The sequence below is a fragment of the Desmodus rotundus genome, chromosome 8 (genome assembly GCF_022682495.2).
Source record: "Desmodus rotundus isolate HL8 chromosome 8, HLdesRot8A.1, whole genome shotgun sequence".
NCBI classification, from domain to species: domain Eukaryota; kingdom Metazoa; phylum Chordata; class Mammalia; order Chiroptera; family Phyllostomidae; genus Desmodus; species Desmodus rotundus.
Genome location: NC_071394.1, coordinates 60,965,413 through 60,989,081, shown reverse-complemented (window position 1 = coordinate 60,989,081; position 23,669 = coordinate 60,965,413). Strand labels below are relative to the sequence as shown.

The 23,669-nt window shown below is 38.8% G+C and overlaps 1 non-coding gene across 1 annotated transcript; it reads left to right on the top strand.

Moving 5' to 3' along the window:
- Window positions 1-16,443: 16,443 nt before the first annotated feature.
- LOC112320890 (U6 spliceosomal RNA) lies at window positions 16,444-16,550 on the top strand. Its single transcript, XR_002976460.1, has one exon. It is a non-coding gene; the product is annotated as a U6 spliceosomal RNA (small nuclear RNA).
- The last annotated feature ends 7,119 nt before the right edge of the window (window positions 16,551-23,669 follow it).

The following is a 23,669-nucleotide window of genomic DNA, read 5'->3' as shown; positions in this document are numbered from 1 at the left end:
CTAGACAGGCAGCCTCTGTGTGGTTGGACTTGCATTCTTAATGGGCTGATTCAACATTTTACCTGTTTTTGTATAGAATAAAGTAGTAGTATCCAGGACTCAGTACAGCAGTACTAAGTTTTGGATGGTCATAATCAACCAGAAATATGAAAAGGAAAATGTCATTATATTACTAAATATTTAGGTGCTTAAGAAGTAGTTTTTAAACCAGAGGTATTACCTAAAACCTAACTTTTAAAAACAATTTGTGATGTGATGAATGGAAATAATTCTTTGTGGTCAAAATACACCAACAAAAAATAACAAAGGTATAGGCCAACATACCCGTCTCTCCCATGGAGCAAAGAAAGGCCTGACGAATGCTCTGCTACTGTGGGCAATGTACTCGATCCCTAGTTCTCCTCTGCTTCTCATCTGTAATATATACACAGACAGAGATTGGAGTCGATCACTTCTAATGTCTCGCAAGCCCAGGTTCCCTTTCTTTCCTAAGAAAAATGGTAATGGATTTCAAGCTCTGAAAAAGTTAAGTACTACCTTAACCTGCTAACTGAAGTCCTATTCTAAGTTACTTAATTTGAGCCCAATATAAGGTGTAAAAACCAAAAATGTTATAAAAACAAATCTGATTAAAGTCTTGTATGACTTCTTGGGATGCTTGAGCATTTCTTCACTGGAGAAAGGGGGGAGAATTTCCACTCGATTACAACACAAGAAACGGGAACAATCTTTGTATCCTGGCCTGTCCTTGTGCTGGTCATTAATTTTAGTCAAAGCATGGAGGCAATATAGGTGTCACATCATGTCTTCCCTTATGCTGGAGGACAGTAACACTCTATCTTATGGATGAAAATGGTTGAAAAATCTGGAATTGCTAGCACCTCTTCCCCCGGCAGCTTTGGGTGATTTCCATTTGTAAGACATGCAATTTTACTTAATATCTCTGAACCTGAGTTTTCTCATCTGGGCAATTAGGGAGGTAAGAATTACACTAAATGATTTCTTAGGTCCCTTTCCTGCCAAAGTTCATGGCCCTAAAAAATATACTCAGAATTACTCTACTTCCACCTAGTGGCGAAGTGGAACATTTCCCTTAGGTTTTCTTTGATAAATGTCTGGAGCTTATCAGCCTCACATTGCAGTCACACACGTAGATTTGGTGTTTATTGTGCGATTTTATTTACAGGCAACTTATCAGATACTGTTTGTGTAAATGTGTCTCCCATAAAGTTGATTATAGGATAGAATCACTTCCTAGGACAGCAAGCATGCGGCTGGTAGAGAAACAGAGAGCAACCCATTAAATAAATCATTGCAGAAACCACCAAACAGCCCATGTTCAAACAACTGAGTCTTCTCTCAGTACGTGGCCAGGTTAGTCCAAAAAGGTGGGGGAGGGGAAGCAGGGGGAAGAAAAGCAATCGCTTCTCAAATTTTAGTGTGCAGACAAGTCACCTGCATTGTTAAAATGCAGATTCTGATTCAGTAGTTCCAGAGTAAGGTGCAAGATCAAGTGCTTCTAAAAATCTCCCTGGTGACGCCAGTGTTCCTAGTCTGGGGACTGTGCTTTGAGAGCTAGGCTGTAAAGTATGCAAGGGCTTTGACACATCCTGTGACTTTCACATCAGTCATAAGTATTTTCTGGTTATATTCCTAAGTAATGTAGACAGAAGAGACAGGAAATTGGACAAATGCACTCCAAAAACTATCTTACTCAATTTGTGAACTTTTTTCTAATTATTCTTATGTAGGTGTTTTTCATTCTCCTCACTGGGAAGTCTGATAGGTGTCTTTAAATGGGATGGAAAGGGTGGTTAATAGGTTATTTGAACCTTCTCTCTCCCTTAAGTTTTATGACCAGGTTTTTTACCCTACTTCTGGCTTGTCCTGATATAGCCATGTTTTGCATCCCAGCTTAAAACTGTATCTTCCTAAAGAAAACCCCACTTGGAATCAGTTCCAAGAGAAAATTTTAATAAGTAGGTAGAACCCAGCTCTACATCTTGACGGTTGTCTGCACCAGCAAAAATGCCCAGGTGCGAACAAGGTCAGGAGCCACAACACTGAAGGCACACCCTGAATATTCGCTTGTGAATCCTTCGGTGTATCTAGCCACAACAAAGAATCGGCAAAAGCCACCATCCATCCATGGAAGCTTGCTTTGAGTCATTTGGGGTAATTAGATTATTTCTCATGAAAGCACTTGCAGAAATGGAGTTATTTTATAAATTTTTTTCCTTAAAGCCATTTGATTCTTACTCAACAGAACTACAAGTGAATAAACCTTAAAACTTTCCAGTTGCCTAAATAATTTACCCTAAATACACACTTGCTAAACTACCTGGACTAGGGAATAGCTACAAGGAAAATGAGACAATGCAAAAGTCACAATAATAAAATATGACTGGTTTTGCAATAGGCAGAGGGCATAATGCCTCATCTCAGTGTAAGATCAATCCATTTCCCTTACACAGATCATCCTACTCTCCGGATTTATATATTATTATTAAATTTGTCATTGGCTCATGGCAACACATTGCAGAAACGTGTGGTTTGGACTGACCTGTTCATGCCTCATGTGGACAGTGTTCAAAGTGTCTCAGGTCTAAAACACAACAACACAATACCTAAAGGGGCATTTTGAAATGGAGCAGGACAAATTCATAAAGTGTACCTTTGCCCTTAAAAAATTATAAAAACAAACTTAAAAATACCCCTCCAAATAAGATTTTTCCACTGGATAGAAATCAAATTCTTCTCTTACAGATGGCGCTTCCTCATTTTCAGTCCCCCTTCCATGCAATAACCTATGACTTACTATTTTTTCCCCAGATTTCTAACACCATTTGATCATTTTTCTTCATTGATGTTTATCTACAACAATTAATGATTTTTATGATCAAATCTACAAAACCACAGGTTTGCTTACTTTTGAGCTTTTTAAAATATTTTATTTATTTATTTTTAGAGAGAGGGGAAGGGAGGGATAAAGAGAGGGAGAGAAAATCAATATGAGGTTGCCTCTCTAGCACCCCCTACTGGGGACCTGGCCCGAAACCCAGGCCTGTGCCCTGACTGGGAATCGAACCAGTGACACTCAGGCTACACTCAATCCACTGACCCACAGCATCCACGGCTGAGTTTTTATCCTGATGGGTCAGGCCCACAGCTTTCTTCTGCCTGACTGAGCTTTTAGGAAGAGTCATCAGAATTTAATTACACCTAAATCCGACTAAAGAATTTCCTGGTCCTATCTCTGGTCCTCGAGTTGGTGATGGGAAGAGCTGCCCTATAATCCCTCAGAGGTGGGATCAGAGTTGCAAAGACAGTATGGAGGTAGCTCTGTGTGCTCCTCTAATGGAGCCAAGAGGCAGGATCCTTATCTTCTGTTCAACCGCCGTAGATACCATAGCTCACTTCTAGTTTACCTGTTCACTGATACATTGGACCATACACAAAGGGAGAAATTCAACAGCATGGAGTGAGTTTGTTTTACCCTCCCATGCATTTCCCCGTGCCTTCATGCCTCTAGTACTCCTGAATCCCTCCTTTCACAGCAATAGTTTCTCAATTACATGACTCCCTGTTAATAACAAAAAACCAATTTGAGGTTCCAAAGAAGCAAGTCTGTTTCTAGGTTGGCTAAATGCTCTGATTTCGTAAAGGAGCAGGAAGGCCAACTGGGTGTTACCACGGAGGGCAGTCATGATCTTGCTTTGGCTCTATTTCAGAAGGTGGGATAAAAATATTTGTGCCATGAATCTCAAATCTTGTCACCTGCCTTGTAGCCTCAAAATACACAGTTAATCGCTCAGGAGAAAGGTGGATTGCTAATGGTCTTTTGCCCGTGTTGGTTAGCAGAACTGAGCATTCTGATTTTTGCATAGTGTGAGATATGGTGATCCTGGGTCCCAGTCTGCCAGAGACAGGTCGGAGTTACTCTTGCTGCCCTGGTATAATTATGAACAGCGCCTTCTTTTACTCTGAGTATCTCAAATTGAATGATGTTGGATAAAGAGATTTAAAAGAGCTTTAAATCTCACCCATCCAGCAGCTCCAAAGCCCACATTTCAAGTATGGAATTCTGACATCACTCTCGTGCCATCTAAGCTGAAGGCTGTCTTATAGGAGGGAAGGATAGCTGGGATGACATTGCCTTTCCCTTTCCACACGGGATTAACCAAATGTGGCATGTGTAGCCTGTGTACCCAAAGTGACACAAGCTGAGCTGCCAACAAACAACAGATTCCTTTGATTAAAGCCAGGCTACGTTTTGAGACCAAGTAATAACTGTGTAGAATGGATCTAGTCCTTGTCTTCAAGGTGTTTGTAACCTGATTATTTACCAGCCAAGGAACTGCATTTCTTTTTTTTTCCTTTTCATTTCACAAACATTAACATTTTTTCTGTTTTAGTTCAATGCATTCTGAAAATTTCCAAGTGTTACATGTCTTTGAAAATATCAGATAAATTCAGATAATATAAAATATCCAAAAATATCAGGTACCTTTTATCTTTATAATGTTAAGTGAATTTTCTTTTTAAAATATATTTATTGATTATGCTATTACTGTTGTCCCATTTCCCCCACTTCACTCCACTCGATCCTGCCCACCCCCTCCCTCCCACATTTCCCCCCTAGAGTTCATGTCCATGGGTCATACTTATAAGTTCTTTGGCTTCTACATTTCCTATACTATTCTTACCCTCCCCCTGTCTATTTTCTACCTACCATTTATGCTACTTATTCTCTGTACCTTTCCCCCCTCCCTCCCCCTCCCACTCCCCTGTTGATAACCCTCCATGTGATCTTCATTTCTGTGGTTCTGTTCCTGTTCTAGTTGTTTGCTTAGTTTGCTTTTGTTTTTGTTTTAGGTGTGGTTGTTAATAACTGTGAGTTTGCTGTCATTTTTGCTGTTCATATTTTTGATCTGCTTTTTCTTAGGTAACTCCCTTTAACATTTCATATAATAAGGGCTTGGTGATGATGAACTCCTTCAACTTGACCTTATCTGAGAAGCACTTTATCTTCCCTTCAATTCTAAATGATAGCTTTGCTGGATACAGTAATCTTGGATGTAGGTCCGTTTCTTTCATGACTTGGAATACTTCTTGCCAGCCCCTTCTTGCCTGTAAGGTCTCTTTTGAGAAGTCAGCTGACAGTCTCATGGGAAGTCCTTTGTAGGTAACTGTGTCCTTATTTTTTGCTGCTTCTAAGATTCTCTCCTTCTGCTTAATCTTGGCTAATGTAGTTATGATGTGCCTTGGTGTGTTCCTCCTTGGGTCCAGCTTCTTTGGGACTCTCTGAGCTTCCTGGACTTCCTGGAAGTCTATTTCCTTTGCCAGATAGGGGAAGTTCTCCTTCATTATTTGTTCAAATAAGTTTTCAATTTTTTGTTCTTCCTCTTCTCCTTCTGGTACCCCTATAATTCAGATGTTGGAACGTTTCAAGGTGCCCTGGAGGTTCCTAAGCCTCTCCTCATTTTTCCAAGTTCTTGTTTCTTCATTCTTTTCTGGTTGCATGTTTCTTTCTTCCTTCTGGTCCACACCACTGATATGAGCTCCAGTTTCCTTCCCATCACTATTGGTTCCCTGTACATTTTCCTTTGTTTCTCTTAGCATAGCCTTCATTTTTTCATCTAATTTGCAACCATACTCAACCAATTCTGTGAGCTTCCTGATTACCAGCGTTTTGAACTATGCATTTGATAGGTTGGCTATCTGTTCGCTGCTTAGTTGAATTATTTCTGGAGCTTTGAAGTGTTCTGTCATTTGGGCCCTTTTTTCTTTTTTGTCTTGGCGCGTCTGTTACTTAAAGGGGCGGAGCCTTAGGTGTTCACCGGGGTGGGGTAACACTGGTTGCTGCACTGTGACACTGTATGTGGGGGAGGGGTCTGAGAGGGAGCAATGGCGCTTGCTCCAATCTCTGCGAGTTTTCAGTCACTCCCTCCGCTACCCACAATCAAATTGTGCCCCTCTGGTGCTGGTTCCTGAGTGGGGGGGCTTGTGCATGCTCTAGGCCCCTGTGGGTGTCTCCAACGAACTCTCCTGTGAGGCTGGGAGTTTCTCCCACTGCCGCCTTAACCCCCACGGGTGTTTTCAATCAGGGGTTTGAGGCTTTATTTCCCCACGCTGGAGCCCTGGGTTGCGTGGTCTGCTTTGCTCCCCCCCTGTTCCTCCCAATTTATCTATGTGAGAATGTGGGGCCACAGGGTCTGCCAGCCACCATCTTGTGGGGTCTGCCAGCTGCAGCCTGGCCTGCCCTGCTCCACAATCTGCCACTTCACTGGGTCTGCCAGCTGCCGCCTTGCCTCAAGTCCTCTCCGCCCCAGCTGCCTGTCTCCACCCCTCCTACCCATCTGGATGAATGTTTCTTTTTTATTTCCTTGGTTTGTTGGACTTCCATACAGTTCGATTTTCTGTCATTTCTGGTTGTTTTTTGTTTTTAAACTGTTGTTGTCCTTTTGGTTGTGGGAGGAGTCACAGTGTGTCTACCTATGCCTCCATCTTGGCTGGAAGCTCATGTTAAGTGAATTTTCAAAAAAAAAAAAATACCGCAGATAAAAAATATTTTCATGGGTGGGGAACAAATAGTCCTATTTCCTTCAATTTTATCTAGAAACTCTAGATTTTTGTTAGTTTGATTGGACAGATCGTCTCTTTGGCAGGAACCAGATCTGGGTACTAAAGAGATACAAATCAATCTTTAAAATTAATGTGCCAAATGCTGCAAAGCCATCTGAGGTAAATCATGCTCAGATTTAGGAATATCTGCTTTAAGAAATACTGAGTGAGAGATAATGAAGCAAAAACCCATGTCACTACCCAAATGTCCCTGTGTTTTAGAACTAGTTTGTTGCCATGTACCTGGGAATAAATCAACACCTGGCTATCCCGAAAGCTGTAGAGATATACAACTTGCATCATAATCACATCTGCCAGCACTCAAGTAAAAAAAGTTATTCTCCACCTACCTGGTAAGGACCAGAAATCCTGCCACAGTCCTTTGTTCATATCATGAACATCCCCTTTGGAGAGAAAAAACGCAGAAGTGAAGCTTATTCTGATGTCTTTCATAGAAACCCTACATGGTCCCCAGGGAAAGAATGTGGCTCTGTTCTGACAAGTTTTATTGTATTTGTTGCAAGGTATAAAATATTATCACATCTACAGCTGGGTTATCAGTACCTCACACAAAGTAGTAAAAATGCCAGTCAGTCAAGAAAGACAGTACGGTTATGAATCCTCTGAGAAGCCACAGACCCAGACCAGTCTTAAAACAAACCCCTTAAACTGAAGTACACCCCAAAACTGTCTTCTTTTATGCTATTCTATAATAGGACTGGCTTCTAGAAACAGGCAACAATGCCATTTACTGGCGCCCCTTGGATGTCACTTACTGTATGAAAATTACTTAACTTTGTCACTTACTATATTTAAAAAAGGTGTTTCTTTTTCTTTTTTAAAATTGATTATCTTCCATTGTATTGTACTTTTGCATTCTCATTGAACTAGTCATTTCTGAGATAATTTACAGAATTTTGCTCCATTATGGAATAGAAAATCATAACTGCCTAATACCTCACATGAAAGCAAGTGGGAATATAAATCCTAATTGGAAGAAAATAAAATAAAAACCACTTCAGAATTCAGCAAACCCTTGATTTATCACTTTCCAATAAACCTGAATGGTGACATTAAACATTGTGCAAACTGTAAAGGTTTTCTTTTGCTTTAAGTTTCACTGAGCTGGTGCAGCCAGCTCCCATTTTGCAGGGCAAGGCCTCATTCTTTCAAGACTGGACTTTCTCAACCCAAAGCCCTTAGGTGCTTTGAGGGAGCCAAACTAGTTCAAGTCACTCATGCTAATTCAGAAGTAAAACTTGATCCCTGGTGCCCACACCCAAGTCACATAATTTTTAATTGCGTATTTTGGCAGCAATTCCTTCTCAGACCTGATTATGGCCTAACAAGCTGTCACTTGAAGAGACATACTATTAGTAAATCCTTTAAAGTCACGTAGTTTCATTTCTCAATATAGATTTGTATCTTGCATTCAGAACTGAAGAAGAATCTTAAAATGGTAGAGTTTGGGGGCATTATAGATGTTTGTTATTTCAACTAAAGTCTGATATAAATAAATCCAGTTTCCACTAAAATCCTTCTAGTGATAGAGCCCTCACGTCCTCTCCCAGAAGCTCTTCCCATGTTTTAACAGCTCTAATGGGGAGGAAAGCCTTAACCTATTGTGTAAATCTGCTCCCAGTCATTTCTAGCCATTGGTCATAGTTTGACCTTTTAGAATAACATAGAATTTTTCTGCTCACTAATTCTCCCACGGTGGGCCTATAAGTATTAGATGATAATAGTTTATCTAAATAAAAAAATTGCTTAGAGACTCAAATATATGTAAAATATAACAGAAAGAGAACTATAAATAAAATAGTACAAAATATATATGTCATGTGTACAGGTGTGCATGTACATATATGTGTGTGTATAGAGAGCGAGGGAGAAGGAGATGAGGTGGTATATCAGTTATAGCAAAAATAATAGTGAAAAAGAACAATAATTCCAATCACATTTTCCATTTATAATAAGCTAGAAGCTAGGAAGAACCAAATAATTATGACTCTACATTGTTTAATATGGCTATTAAAAACATTCTGAACAAGAATCATTTCCAGTCTGCTCAACATAATTAGAATATTTATGTAATCCAACCACAGTTGTTGCCTGAATGAAATCTTTCCAGAGTAAGCAGCAACATAATCCCAAATTATACGGCCATTAAGAATCCCACAAATAGTAAATATTTATGTATTTTTAAAAAATAGTTTATAGGGAGAAATACTAATGTGAAAAATAAGGAAAGGAAAGTAGCCTAAATGAAATTATTTCTATCAATTCATGTTTGGCCTATAAAAATAATAGTTAATAAGTGATGATTATAGTAATAGTAGTGTTTGGGTTTTAAGTAGCTATGGGAAATTTAACACTAATTAATTATACAATTGTTTTTGGCTTCAACTCCTATTCCTCATAAAAATTATATACAGTAGCTGCCTCCCCCCCCTTATCCAAAGTCTCGGTTATTTTCAGTCAACCAGTTGCAAAATATTAAATGGAAAATTCCAGAAATAAACAGTTCATAAGTTTTACATTATGCCCAATTCTGAGTAATGTGATGAAATCTCACGCTCTCCTGCTCAGTCCCACCCAATCCCGCCTAGATGTGACTCATCCCTTTTCCAAGTTTCCATGCTGCAGATGCCCTCCTACTGTTCCTCTTAGTCACACTGACTGTCATGGTATCGAGTGCTTGCATTCAACTCACCAGTCTTTTACTTAATGACCCTAAGAGTAGTGATGCTGGTAATTCAGATACACCACAGAGATGCTGTAAAGTGCTTCTTTAAAGGTGAAAAAGTGAAAGTTCTTGACTTATTAGGGCATTTTTATCATCTCACAAGATGAGAACAGTAAGATACTGTCATATCACAAGACCAGTAGATATTTTGAGAGAGACCACATTCTTATAACTTTTATACTGTTATGCTTGTTCTATTTTTCTTATTAGTTATTGTTAATCTCTTACTGTGCCTATTTTATAAATTGAGTTTTATCATAGGTATATATGTATAAGAAAAAGCATAGTGTACATAGGGTTTGGTACTATCTGCAGTTTCATGCATCCACTGTGATGACTGTATCATATTAACAGTAGGTACAATATAAACACATATACAAATTTGCTCATGATTTAAACTGCAACACTGCCTTTTAGGTTCCTCAGAGAACCTTTTAAAAAAGATGTAATAACCTAGGAAGAAGATGGCGGCGAGATAGGTGGGAGCAGAGTCCACATCCCCTGGGCACCAGTGAAACACCTAGCTGATCTGAGGAACAGAGCGAACAGCCAATGGCATTCCAGCATATATGAAGATCCGAGCCCAAAGATAGAGGACATTGAAAGATCTGACGGTGAGACAATAAAACCTGGAGCACTGAGAAGACCAGAGTTAGACCCATAAATGTCAGCTCAAGATCATTGAGCACAGGAGATTAAGGAGATGGCACCACTGAATTCCATTGGCATTCTACCATAGAATTTCATACCATAAACCCAGGGAATCAGAACAGATCAATTTAAGAAGCAGAGGCTAACAAGAAGAGTCTCACAAACTATGGGAAGACAAAGAAACAATCCCCAAATGAAAGGAAAGGAGGAAGCCTCAGAAAGAATGCTGACTGAAAAAGAGGCAAGTCAACTATCAGATACTGAGTTCAAAGCAATGGTTATCAGGAAGCTCACTGAGCTCACAGAGAACTACCAGAAAGTACAGGGAAACTACAATGAAGTCACTGCAAACTATATCAACATGAAAAAGGAAATAGAAACTATCAACAAGGGCCAAGAAGAAATGAAGAATACAATTACTGAACTGAAGAACACAGTAGAAGGAATCAAAAGCAGACTTGATGAAGCAGAGGATCGGATCAGTGAGCTAGGGTACAAACTAGAAAAAAACACCCAGAAAGAGCAAGAAAAGGAAAAGAGGCTCAGAAAGAATGAAGAGGCAATAAGGGAAATGCAGGACAACATGAAACGTTACAATATCCGTATAATAGGAATACCAGAAGGAGAAGAAGAAGAGCAAGGCATAGAAAACCTGTTTGAAAAAGTAATGATGGAAAATTTCCCTAATCTGATGAGAGAAAAAGTCAACCAAATCCAGGAAACACAGAGAGGCCCAAGCAAGAGGAACCCAAAGAGGCCCACTGCAAGACACATCATAATTAAAATGGCAAAGTTCCAAGACAAAGAGAGGATCTTAAAGGAAGCAAGGGAGAAACAGGAAGTAACATACAAGGGAGCCCCAATAAGGTTAGCAGCTAACTTCTCAATGGAAACGCTCCAAGACAGAAGAGAATGGCAAAAAATATTCCAAGTAATGAGAACCAGAGGCCTGCAACCAAGACTACTTTAACCAGCAAGGCTCTCAATCAAGATACAAGGCCAAAGAGAGAGTTTCCCAGACAAAAGAAGTCTAAAAGAATACACTTCCACCAACCCAGCTCTGCAAGACATGCTAAAGGGACTGCTTTAAGGAAAGGACGGAAAAGAGAAAGAGAGAGGAACACAGGTAGGAAAAAATGGCAATGAATAACTACCTATCAATAATAACCTTAAACGTAAATGGATTAAATGCTCCAATCAAAAGACATAGAATAGCTGAATGGATAAGAAAACATTACCCACAAATACGCTGCCTACAAGAAACCCATCTCAGGACAAAAGACCTATACAGACTGAAAGTGAAAGGCTGGAAACAAATTTTCCAAGCAAACGGACAGGGAAAAAAAGCAAGGGTAGCAATACTCATATCAGACAAAATAGACTTCAGAAGAAGGGCCATAAAGAGAGACCCAGAAGGTCACTTCATAATACTCAAAGGAAGAATCCACCAAGAAGACATAAACATTGTAAATATGTATGCACTGAACATAGGAGCACCCAAATACATAAAGAAAATCTTGGAGGACTTCAAGAAATATATTGACAGCAACACAATTATAGTAGGGGACTTTAAAACCCCACTATCAAAAATGGACAGCTCTTCCAAACAAAATATCAACAAGGATATTGTGTCACTTAACAATACCCTAGAGGAAATGGACTTAACTGATATGTATAGAGCTTTTCATCCCAAAGAAGCAAAATACACATTCTTTTCAAGTGTACATAAAAATTTTTCAAAGATAGACCACATGATAGGACACAAAGCAAGCCTCAACAAATTCAAGAAAATTGAAATCATACCAAGCATTTTCTCTGACCACAAGGGACTGAAACTAGAAACCAACCCCAAAGGAAAAAACTCAAAACACTCAAAATCATGGAGACTGAATAGCATGCTATCAAACAAAGAATGGGTCAAGAACGAGATTAGGAAAGAAATCAAAAACTTTCTAATGAAAGTTTTGAAACAAATGAAAATGAACTCACAAGAACCCAAAACCTATGGGACACAGCAAAGGCAGTCCTGAGAGGGAAGTTCATAGCAATACAGGCCTACCTGAAAAAGATAGAAACATTTCAAACAAAAAACCTAACCCTACGCCTACAAGAACTCAAGGAACAACAACAAAAGACAGCCCAGAGCAAGTAGAAGGAAGGAAATAACCAAGATCAGAGCTGAATTAAATGACATAGAGACTAAAAGCACAATTGTAAGGATCAATGAATCCAGGAGCTTGTTCTTTGAAAAGATAAACAAAATCGACAAGCCTTTAAGCAGGCTCATCAAGACAAAAAGAGAGAGGATCCAAATAAACACAATTACAAATGAAAGAGGAGAGATTAAAACTGATACCGTAGAAATACAAAGGATTGTAAGAAATTACTACAAAGAACTATATGCCAAGAAATTTGAAAACCTAGGTGAAATGGACACATTTCTAGAAAAATATAATCTTCCAAAACTGAATGAAGAAGAAGCAGAAAACCTGAACAGACCAGTAACAGCAGACGAAACTGAAGCAGTCATCAAAAAACTCCCAACACACAAAAGCCCTGGACCAGATGGTTTTACAGGAGAACTCTACAAAGCATTTAAGGAAGAGCTAACCCCTATCCTTCACAGACTATTACAAAAAATCCAAACTGATGGAAGACTCCCAAACTCTATTTATGAAGCCAGCATCATCCTAATCCCAAAACGAGATAAAGACATAACGAAGAAAGAAAACTTCAGGCCAATATCTCTGATGAACATAGACGCTAAAATTCTCAACAAAATATTGGCAAACCTCATCCAGCAATACATTAAAAAGATCATACACCATGACCAAGTCAGATTCATCCCAGGGATGCAAGGATGGTACAATATTCTCAAATCAATAAGCATAATACCTCACATCAGCAACAGCAAAGACAAAAATCACATGATCATATCAATAGATGCAGAAAAAGCATTTTATAAGATACAGCACCCATTTCTGATAAAAACACTCAGCAAAGTAGGAATAGAGGGAGCATTCTTCAACATAATAAAGGCCATATATGAGAGACCTACAGCCAACATCATACTCAATGGACAAAAACTTAGAGCTTTCCCACTAAGATCAGGAACAAGACAAGGATGCTCTCTCTCACCACTCCTATTCAACATAGTATTGGAAGCCCTAGCCACAGCAATCAGACAAGAAAAAGAAATAAAAGGCATTAAAATTGGAAAGAAGGAAATGAAACTGTCACTGTTTGCAGACGGCATGATAGTGTACATGGAAAATCCTATAGACTCCACCCAAAAACTACTTGACCTAATAAATGAATTTGGCAAAACAGCTGGATACAAAGTCAATACTGAGAAATCAAAGGCATTCCTGTACACCAACAACAAAACTGCAGAAACAGAAATCAGGAAAAAAATCCCATTTGATATAGCAACAAGAAAAATAAAGTACCTAGGAATAAACCTAACCAAGGAGGTAAAAGACCTGTACCCAGAAAACTACACAACATTGAAGAAAGAAATTAAGGAAGACACAAACAAATGGAAGCATGTACCATGCTCATGGATTGGAAAAATTAACATCATAAAAATGGCCATACTACCCAAAGCAATTTATAGATTCAATACAATCCCTATTAAAGTACCCATGACATATTTCACAGATATAGAACAAACATTTCAGAAATTTATATGGAACCATAAATGACTCTGAATAGCTGCAGCAATTTTGAGAAAGAAGAACAAAGCAGGAGGGATCACAATACCTGATATCAAACTGTATTACAAGTCCACTGTAATCAAAACAGCCTGGTACTGGCATAAAAACAGGCACATAGACCAATGGAACAGAACAGAGACCCCAGAAATAAACTCAAGTCTTTACAGTCAATTAATATTTGACAAAGGAGGCAGGAGCATGAAATGGAGCAAAAACAGCCTCTTCAACAGATGGTGTGGGAGATCTGGACAGCTACGTGAAAAAAAATGAATCTCGATCACCAACTCATGCCATACACAAAAATCAATTCAAGGTGGATAGAAGACTGAAATATAAGTCATAACACCCTAAAAGTCCTAGAGGAAAGCATTGGCAGGAAAATCTCAGACATTCCACGCAGCAAAATCCTCACAGACACATCCCCTAAAGCAAGGGACATAAAGGAAAGAATAAACAAATCGGACCTCATCAAAATAAAAAGTTTCTGCATGGCTAAGGAAAACAGCATTAAAATGAAAAGAGAAGCAACAGTATGGGAAAACATATTTGCCAATGATTCCTCAGACAAGGGCCTGATCTCCAAAATATATAAAGAACTCACACGACTCCACTCCAGGAAGACAAACAACCCAATTAAAAAATGGGCAAAGGACTTGAACAGACACTTCTCCAAGGAAGACATACAGAGGGCCCAGAGACATATGAAAAGATGCTCAGCATCACTAGCCATCAGAGAGATGCAAATCAAAACCACAATGAGGTACCATCTCACACCAGTCAGAGTGGCCAACATAAACAAATCCACAAACAAATGTTGGAGAGGATGCGGAGAAAAGGCAACCCTAGTGCACTGTTGGTGGGAATGCAGACTGGTGAGGCCACTGTGGAAAACAGTATGGAATTTCCTCAGAAAACTAAAAATGGAACTGCCCTTTGACCCAGCAATTATGCTGCTGAGATTATACCCTAAGAACACTGAAACACCAATCCAAAAGAATCTGTGCACCCCAATGTTCATAGCAGCACAATTTACAATAGCCAAGTACTGGAAGCAACCTAAGTGCCCATCAGCAAACGAGTGGATCCAAAAACTATGGTATATTTACACGATGGAATTCTATGTAGCAGAGAGAAAGAAGGAGCTTATACCCTTTGCAACAGCATGGATGGAACTGGATATTATTATGCTAACTGAAATAAGGCAGACAGTGAGGGACAAATACCACATGATCTCACCTTTAACTGGAACATAATCAACAGAAGAAAAAAGCAAACAAAATATAACCAGAGACATTGAAGTTAAGAACAATCTAACAATAGCCAGGGGGGAATGGGTAGGGGACAGTGAGGCATTACAGGAACTACTATAAAGGACACATGGACCAAATCAAGGGGGAGGGTGGAGGTGGGGGAGGGAGGTGGGTTCGGCTGGGGTGGGGTGGAGGGATGGAGAGAAAAGGCATACAACTGTAATTGAATAACAATAAAAATTTTAAAAAAAGATGTAATAACTTTTTGTGGTCTCAATTCCCCTTTGTCTTCACTTGAATTAAAAAGGATTATGTTAAAAAGATTATTTAAGAATGGGATTAGAGGAGTATTATCTCTATCATATTCCTATGCTTCAGTGTTTTAAGATAGGCTAGGCTAATCTCAAAAAAAAAGAAAAAAAGCCAAAACAACAAATAGTACCACCTATAAAACAACCATTTTATTAAGTCTCCTCTCAAGGCACACTGGTATCATTGACAGAACAATGGCCTAGAGTGAAGAAGACCCTTGTTCTCTAATTCATTCTGCTACATAATAATTATAAAAACTTAGACTTGTGTTTTCTCATCTGTAAGATGAAAATAACAGGGTAAATCAAAATTTCAAGAATGTTTACATGAGATCTGTCCAGAAGGTAGCCAGCCATATAATATGAAAAATAGAGATATTTATTGAAGATACAAGGTATAAGAAACATTGTACATAGGATAATGATGCCTCAGTCCCCTTCAAAGTAGGCACCTTGGGACCTCACACAGTTCTCCCAGTCACATCAGCTGCCCTGTTATGTTTTCCTGAATCTTGTCGGTCTGAAATCTCTTCCCTTTCAAAGGTGTTTTAGTTTTGGGAAAAGCTAGAAGTCACAGGACATGATATCTGGGCAGTAGGGGGGCTGAGTCACCTGGGTGATTTGATATTTTGTCAAAAACTCTTCAGGAGATGTGATGAATGAGTGGGCACATTGTTGTGATGAAGCTGCCAAGCACCAGTACTCCATAGCTGTTACCTTCTGAATCATCCAAATAGTTCCTGTGGAGGAATGTTCAAAGTTAATGCAAAATTTGATGTAGATTTTTTGCTCTACATGCTCAGCCATTTTAATGTGATGGCCACACAATACACATGCTCACTCAATGGTGTCTACCACCCCCACTGACTAGTACAGTAATCATTGTTCATCCATGCGCATTCCAGTCCACTGTCCTTGGCTGTCAGGTTATATCAATGTTGCACAAACTGTTCTAGTTACATTAACAATGGCTGGACTTTTTCCCAACAGACCTCATATTAATTTCACAGAGCATTTCTTTAACAACCTAAAAAGAAAGCTGTTACAAATATAACAAAAACGAACCAAAAAAATCCTAATGATGTCAATTCAATCATTTGTCTTCTAATTTAAAGGTGAAATATAATGGTTGAAAGTGAAAACATGTGCTCGCTTCAGTAGCACATATACTAAAATTGGAACAATATAGAGAAGATTAGCATGGCCCCTGCACAAGAATGAAACACAAATTCATGAAGTGTTCCATATTTAAAAGAAACAAAGTAAAAACATGTGACACTGTCTGTTTTCAGACTCAAACTCCAGGGCAAATTTTGTAATATAAACTTTATTGAGGCCCCTCCCCTTCTGCGTAGCAGAGAGATGGAAAATTTCCCTAAGGAAAATGTGAGAAATTCTCAGTAGGTGGAAGTGGGGTTCTTCAAAGAATCCACAATAACACCTCATAGCAAAAAAAAAAAAAAAAAAAAAAAGCTTTAAATATCCACTAAGTGCAAAATAAATTTCAGTTATATTTCAGTAATTATTCAAATGTAAATAAGTTTCAGGTGAAACCGTCCCAGCCAAATAAGACTTTTTCTGCCCTGTCTTCTCATCTCTGCCCTATCCTGGAGCCTCCAGAGGTAGCCTCCTGGAGGCAGAGAAAACGTTGAGATGTCTCCATCTTTCCCAGGTGGAGGTTTTCCAACTGGTGCAGAAGTGAGGGCAGGGAGGAGATTGCTTTCTACTTGCACAAGAAGAAGTCCCATTCTTTAAACCTTCTGGTTAAATATGGATTAACCTAAATCTGTGACAATGTGCAGGAGGGCTTTCCTTCTCTCCACCTACCAGGGATTCCTACCATTTCTTGAAAAAAAATTGCCAGGGTCTATGCCAAATGTCAATCCATAAATCAATTAAGTCAACTGATGCCATTAAAAGCAAGTGGCGAGAAGACAGCTTTATTAGATTCAAACATGAAAACCTCACTTTCATGTTATTGGTTCTTTTTTTTTTAACCATCCTCAGACACTTTATGATGACAGCACCATTTTGCACATGACTCTATGGAGTGAAGAGAAGTAATTAAAAATATTGATGCTCTATTAAAAATGAGTGACCATTAGTGTAATTGAAAAACAAAGACAATCGAGAGGTTGAGAATGGATGTTGTGGACAAAGAAACTTTGGGTACTGGCATTACAATGGAGATTAAGCCTCTATTAATCTTTCATGTATTATTCAGTGATTACATCACTTTCCTGCTTTTCCTCCTTGAGGTACATGAGGCAAGGCAGGGAGGATCTCTTTGAAGGCTACAAGTTTAACTTGCTGGATGAGTGTCTCCTTAACATCAGCAAGAAGAAAAATTATAAATATTACTTACATATAAATTCAGGAATGTTATTCTCTTTTCTTCTTTACATCATCTCCACACTCTCACTGAGCCTTTCAAAGAAAACTTAAAATAATCGATCTCTTTCATTTTGCAAACTTGTATCTGGAATTGTCTCTAGCACCCATGGTTATCTGAGGTAAATGATCTCACAGGTCTATTAAAGAAGCATAATGTAGGTAGAATTTACAAGAAATAGGATAACTAGTATTTATAAGGCACTTTTATAAAAGGTTTTGACATACTGAAAAGAAATAGAAGTTCTAGACACCTATTTTCGGTTCAATCAACACGGCCTTCTAAGGTGGTACACTGCAGAAGTTCTGGTATGTTCGGATACTAAGATAAGCACTAGATGGATTAAGAAGATCTCAGTGTTCATTTTTGCTGTGACCACAGCATAGTGTCCAGGCTTAAAGTAGCTCCACCTTCTGAATGGCTTACTTCAATATGCTCTTTTCAAATGAATGAATCAACAATGCTAAGATGATTTTAAAGTAATTACATGTGAGATCGTCACACTGGTACCCTGCCTTGCATTATTGAATTGTCTCAGTTCACAGAAAATTCCAGAAAATCTTGCAGTTAGAGTGCTAACACTTGCATGTAGGGAGTAGATCACAATAATAAGAGTTCAAGAAGACAGCCAAGTCCTCGTGGGTGGAATATATAAAATCCCTATGCTCTATAAGGACAGAGGTGATGCTTCCTCTGAGCTTCCAACCTCATGAACAAACATCAAATATTCGGACTAAAATGTTGTATAGGAACCCTCACTCGTGGCTACTAAGATTGTGAATTAGTACAACCACTTTGGAACTCTGTTTGAAATTATCTACAAAAGTTGAACATTTACACCAAGAGACCAGTACAAAAATGTTCATGGTTGTGTTATTTATAGCATCTCCCAAAAGAGATAGCACTGCTCACTGTTCAACAGTAGACTGGACTTCCAGTGTGATACATTCATACTACGGGATAGCATCTGGCAATGAAAGTCAAAGAACTGTGGCTATTTGCAACCACTTGGATGAATTTTGTCAACATAATGTTGAGCCAAAGGATTCGCACACTGATTAGAAACCTAAATACTCTACTTATAAGAAATTCAAAAATAGGCCAAACTAATCTATGGTGTTAGAAGCCAAGAAAATAGTATCTTTTGAGAAGGAGAGATGGAGGGGCCATTGGGAAGGGAATGAGAGGACTTCTGTGTGCTGGCAAAGTTTTCTGTCTGAAAGATAATTCCATGGAGGGTTCATGTTGTGATATTCACCAAGCAGTACACAAAGGATTTGTGCATTCTTCTCTAGCTCAGATTAAGCTTTAACTAGGAGTGTTTATTTAAAAAAAAATACAAGGATCAGTGAAAAAACTGTAAAATATCTTAACTGTCTCAGGAAAGATATAATAAATGGTTCAGTAAAATTCTACATCTATTACTAACCCTGATTTATAAAAGTACTCTTAAATTACTTCAGTTAGTTAGGGGATCTCTAACTTAGAGAAGTTTTAACTTTGTCAATTTTAACAGATCAGCTGCATGCCAGTAGCATTAGTTGAGTTCAGCAGTGAAGGAAGTGGATTTTGAAGGGCCCACATGATAGCTTTTAATCTTCCCCTTTAGAAGGTTACACCAATGACTGTGAGGGTGACATGTAACTAAGAAATAAATATCTGAGGGGTGGAGAGGACATAAGGCAAGGTGGTGGCTGGAGAACCTGGGCGGGTGAAGCAGTGGCTGCCGGACCAGGCAAGGCGGTGGCTGGCAAACTGGGCAGTCCCACAAATGTATGCAGATAAACCAGGAGGAACTACAGATGAGCAAGACAGACTATGAAACCCCGGGTTCCAGTGCAGGAAATAAAGCCTCAAAACCTCTCACTGAAAAAACCTGTGGGGGTTATGGCAGTGGGAGAAGCTCCCAGCCTCACAAGAGAGTTCATTGGAGAGACTCACAGGGTCCTAGAATGTACACAAACCCACCCACGTTGGAATCAGCACCAGAAGGACCCAGTTTGCATGTGGGTAGCAGGGAAAGTGACTGAAAGACAGCTGAGAGCCCAGCAAAGGGCATTGTTCCCTCTCTGACCCCTCCACCACATATAGCACCACAACACAGTGACCTGGCTTGCCCCACCCTAGAGAAAACCTAAGGCTCCACCCCTTACTACATAATAGGCATGCAGAGACAGAAAACTACAGCCCAAATGAAAGAACAGATCCAAGCTCCAGAAAAAAATACAACTAAGCAACAAAGAGATAGCCAACTCATCAGATGCACAGTTCAAAACACTGGTAATCAGGATGCTCACAGAAATGGATGAGTATGGTCACAAAATAGAGGAAAGAGTGAAGGTTATGAAAAGTGAATTAAAGGAAAATACACAGGGAACCAGCAGTGATGGGAGGGAAACTGGGACTCGAATCAATGGTTGGAGCAGAAGGAAGAAATAAACATTCAAACAGAAAAGAATGAAGAAACAAGAATTCAAAAAAAATGAGGAGAGGTTAGGAGCCTCCAGGACAACTTTAAATGTTCCAACATCTGAATCATAGGGCTTCCAGAAGGAGAAGAGGAAGAGCAAGAAATTGAAAACTTATTCGAACAAATTATTATTTGAACAAATAATAAAACAACTTCCCCAATCTGGCAAAGGAAGTAGATTCCCGGAAGTCCAGGAAGCTCAGAGAGTCCCAAACAAGTTGGACCCAAGGAAACACACACCAAGGCACATCATAATTATGTTACCCAAAATGAAAGATAAGGAGAAAATCTTAAAAGCAGCAAGAAAAAGGAGACAGTTACCTACGAAGGAGTTCCCAGAAGGCTATTAGCTGATTCCTCAAAAGAAACCTGACAGGCAAGAAGGGGCTGGAAAAAATGTATTTGAAGTCATGAAAGCCAAGGACCTACATCCAAGATTACTCTAGCAAAGCTTTCATTTAGAATGGAAGGACAGATAAAGTACTTCCCAGATAAGGTCAAGTTAAAAGAGTTCATCATCACCAAGCCCTTATTATATGAAATGTTAAAGGGACTTATCTAAGAAAAAGGAGATCAAATATGAACAGTAAAATGACAACAAACTCACAACTATCAGCAACTGAACCTAAACAAAAACAAAACAAACTAAGCAAGCAACTAGAACAGGAACAGAATTACAGAAATGGAGATTACATGGAGGGTTATCAGTGGGGAGGGGAAGGGGGACGGGGAGGGGAGGAAACGAGGGACAATGTACAGGGAATAAGTAGTATAAGTGGTAGGTAGAAAACAGATGGGGGAGGTTAAGAATAGTATAAGAAATGTAGAAGCCGAAGAACTTATATGTATGACCCATGGACATGATCTATGGGGGTGGTGGTGAGGGGGGAATGTGGGTGAGTGGGGGGCGCGGGGTGAAGGGGAATAAAGGGGGAAAATGGGACAACTATAATAGCATAATCAATAAAATATACTTTTAAAAAAGCAGTACCAACTGATTTACTAAGAAAGTAGACAAACTGAACCAATATGAGATGTTTTATTTTGTTCTCAAGGTTTTTACTCCATATTAAAATGTTCCATAAATATAGTCATAGGCCCCAACAAATAACTAGTTTATCTCAAAATGCCTGAATCTGGTATTCTCTGTGGTCCTTGATACTTTCTGCAGAAGCTAAACCAAACAATATGTCCCTAAGGTGTACTTGGTACTACAGTACAACTAATGCCCCTCCCCCCATATGAGGACTTCAGACCATTTCAATGACTAGAACTTGAACATTAATTATGGAATGCCTGTAGGAAAAAAATAAAGCAGAGAAGAGAATAGGCCACGCACTAGACAGTCAAAAAGGTCATTACTGTTAATAAAAACAGGGACAAGGAGAGAGAATATAGCATTCCTGCATATTCATATAATCCATGGGAAGACACGCGTAGAATAGGAATTGAGTGCCTGGTGTGTTATAGGTGAGCTTGGACGACAACTGAATATCCAGTAGTACACAGCCTAAGCATTCATATCTTAAAGCTTTAGTTTCTTATCTATAAAATGAATATAATTAGAGGTTTAAAATATTTTTTAACTTTAATTCTAAAAAAGATTTTCATTAGTTTCTCTGTTGTTTTTCATTTGTTTTTTATATCCTCAGGAAAAAAAAAACCATCATTCTGAAACTACTGATGGGAGCTGGAGAGTGGTGGAATTAATACAGACCACTTTCCCTCCTGTGAGCCCAAAGTATACTTGAAACAATATCATTTTTCTTAGGAGCTTTGAATTCCATTCAAATCACTCCCTATTACAACCACAGAGCTTTACAGATAAAAGACTCTTCAAGAGCCTATTCTGGTTCAGTTGCCAGAAAAACAAAGCATAATCTTACCTGTTTCTGAAAGTTCCTCCAAAAATTTATTTCACCTAAAAGTATTGGAACTGACATAATTTAGTTAAGTGTGTATGAAACTACAGTGCTTCAGAATCTGAAATTGATATAATCAAAATAAAATGCAGAGAGTGCATTTCTAATATCACTTTTTAATGTAACACTCCATCACCTCTGTTTAATGTCAGATCACAAGAGATATGTTTCATCTGTTAATTGCATTTTACATGCCCCCTTTCATTGGCCTTGGGGCAATTAAGTTTCAGGAAAAACTTTGGAAGCAAGGAGTAAGGTCCAAAATAATCAAATTCATTACAGTTGCTTTCACTCAACAATGTCTCTAGCAGATAAATCACCACTCATAGTTTCATTCTACCACAGCTGTTTCACTCTCAGAAGGGATTTAGAGAAATATTTTTATTTTCAGGATACTTTTGAAAATGTAACAAAAGGAAAGCTGCTTATTTCTAATACTATATTGTAGAAAAATATCCTTTACATAGAGCATATATTATGAGCACACACTAAAAATGAAATTAATAATTTGTCAATTTTCATTATCCTTTACCCATGTGTCCCATGAACCACATTATTCTTGTTGGCTTATGCCTCAGATAATTCTGTATAGATTTAGGATTAATTGATGACTGACACAGAGAACCTGAGAATCTGACTTCTAGTCACTAGTAAATCTAACCCATGATATTTTTGAATATTGGGTTGAGACACATGAAACTGACACATTTGTATGTTAAAATGGTCAAATCCAGTCAATTTCATATACTACAATCAAACAGCTGATGGGTTTTCAATATAGGCATCTTGGTATTCCTGAAAACATCGTGGGGCTCTTCCTCCATTAAACTGATGTGAGTAGGTATCCTGTAGCTGCCCCATGGTTCATCTGCTTACTGTTTTCTGTCTTTCCCCTATCCACTCACTTCTTTATCCTTTGTGTAGACAGCTTCTATTATATTCACCCAAGAGAAACCCCTCTCTCTCTAAAATCACTGATGACCACTCAGGAAATTGCCAAATCCAACGACCCTTTCCTATCGCCTCAGCCTCCCTATAGCCTTGGGCAATATGATCACTCTGTCCTTTAAGAGTTCCTTGTTTCATGTCCTTGTGAATGCAATACTTGTTTATTGACTTATCTCTACATTTTCTCTTGCATTTATCACCTAAATGAAGACATTCTATTTGTCTCCACTTTCTTTTTTATTGCTCAGTAGCTTGTACTTTCACCCTAATCTCCTTCACCCTTAGCAAATGACTCCTTTCTGCCTTCTGGACTGGGACATTCACACATGACTATATTCTTTCCTGTCACTGCCACTACCCTCTCTCTTTTTCTCGTACTCATTTGAGAGGTGCCCTCTTCCTCCACCATTAACCCCAACTTGTGCTATCACCTACCTTCCAACTATCCCACAGACATTGCTCCATTAGCTCGTCACTTGTCCACACCCTCAACCCTTTCCGTATAGGCTCTATCCCCTCAGTATATTTAAATTGCTTGATTTTTCTCCAATGATACAAAGAAAATAATCTCTTGACCTTATGTCACCTTTTAGCTACTGTCCTCTCTTTTTTTCATTCAGAATAAGGCTTTGGCAGTCT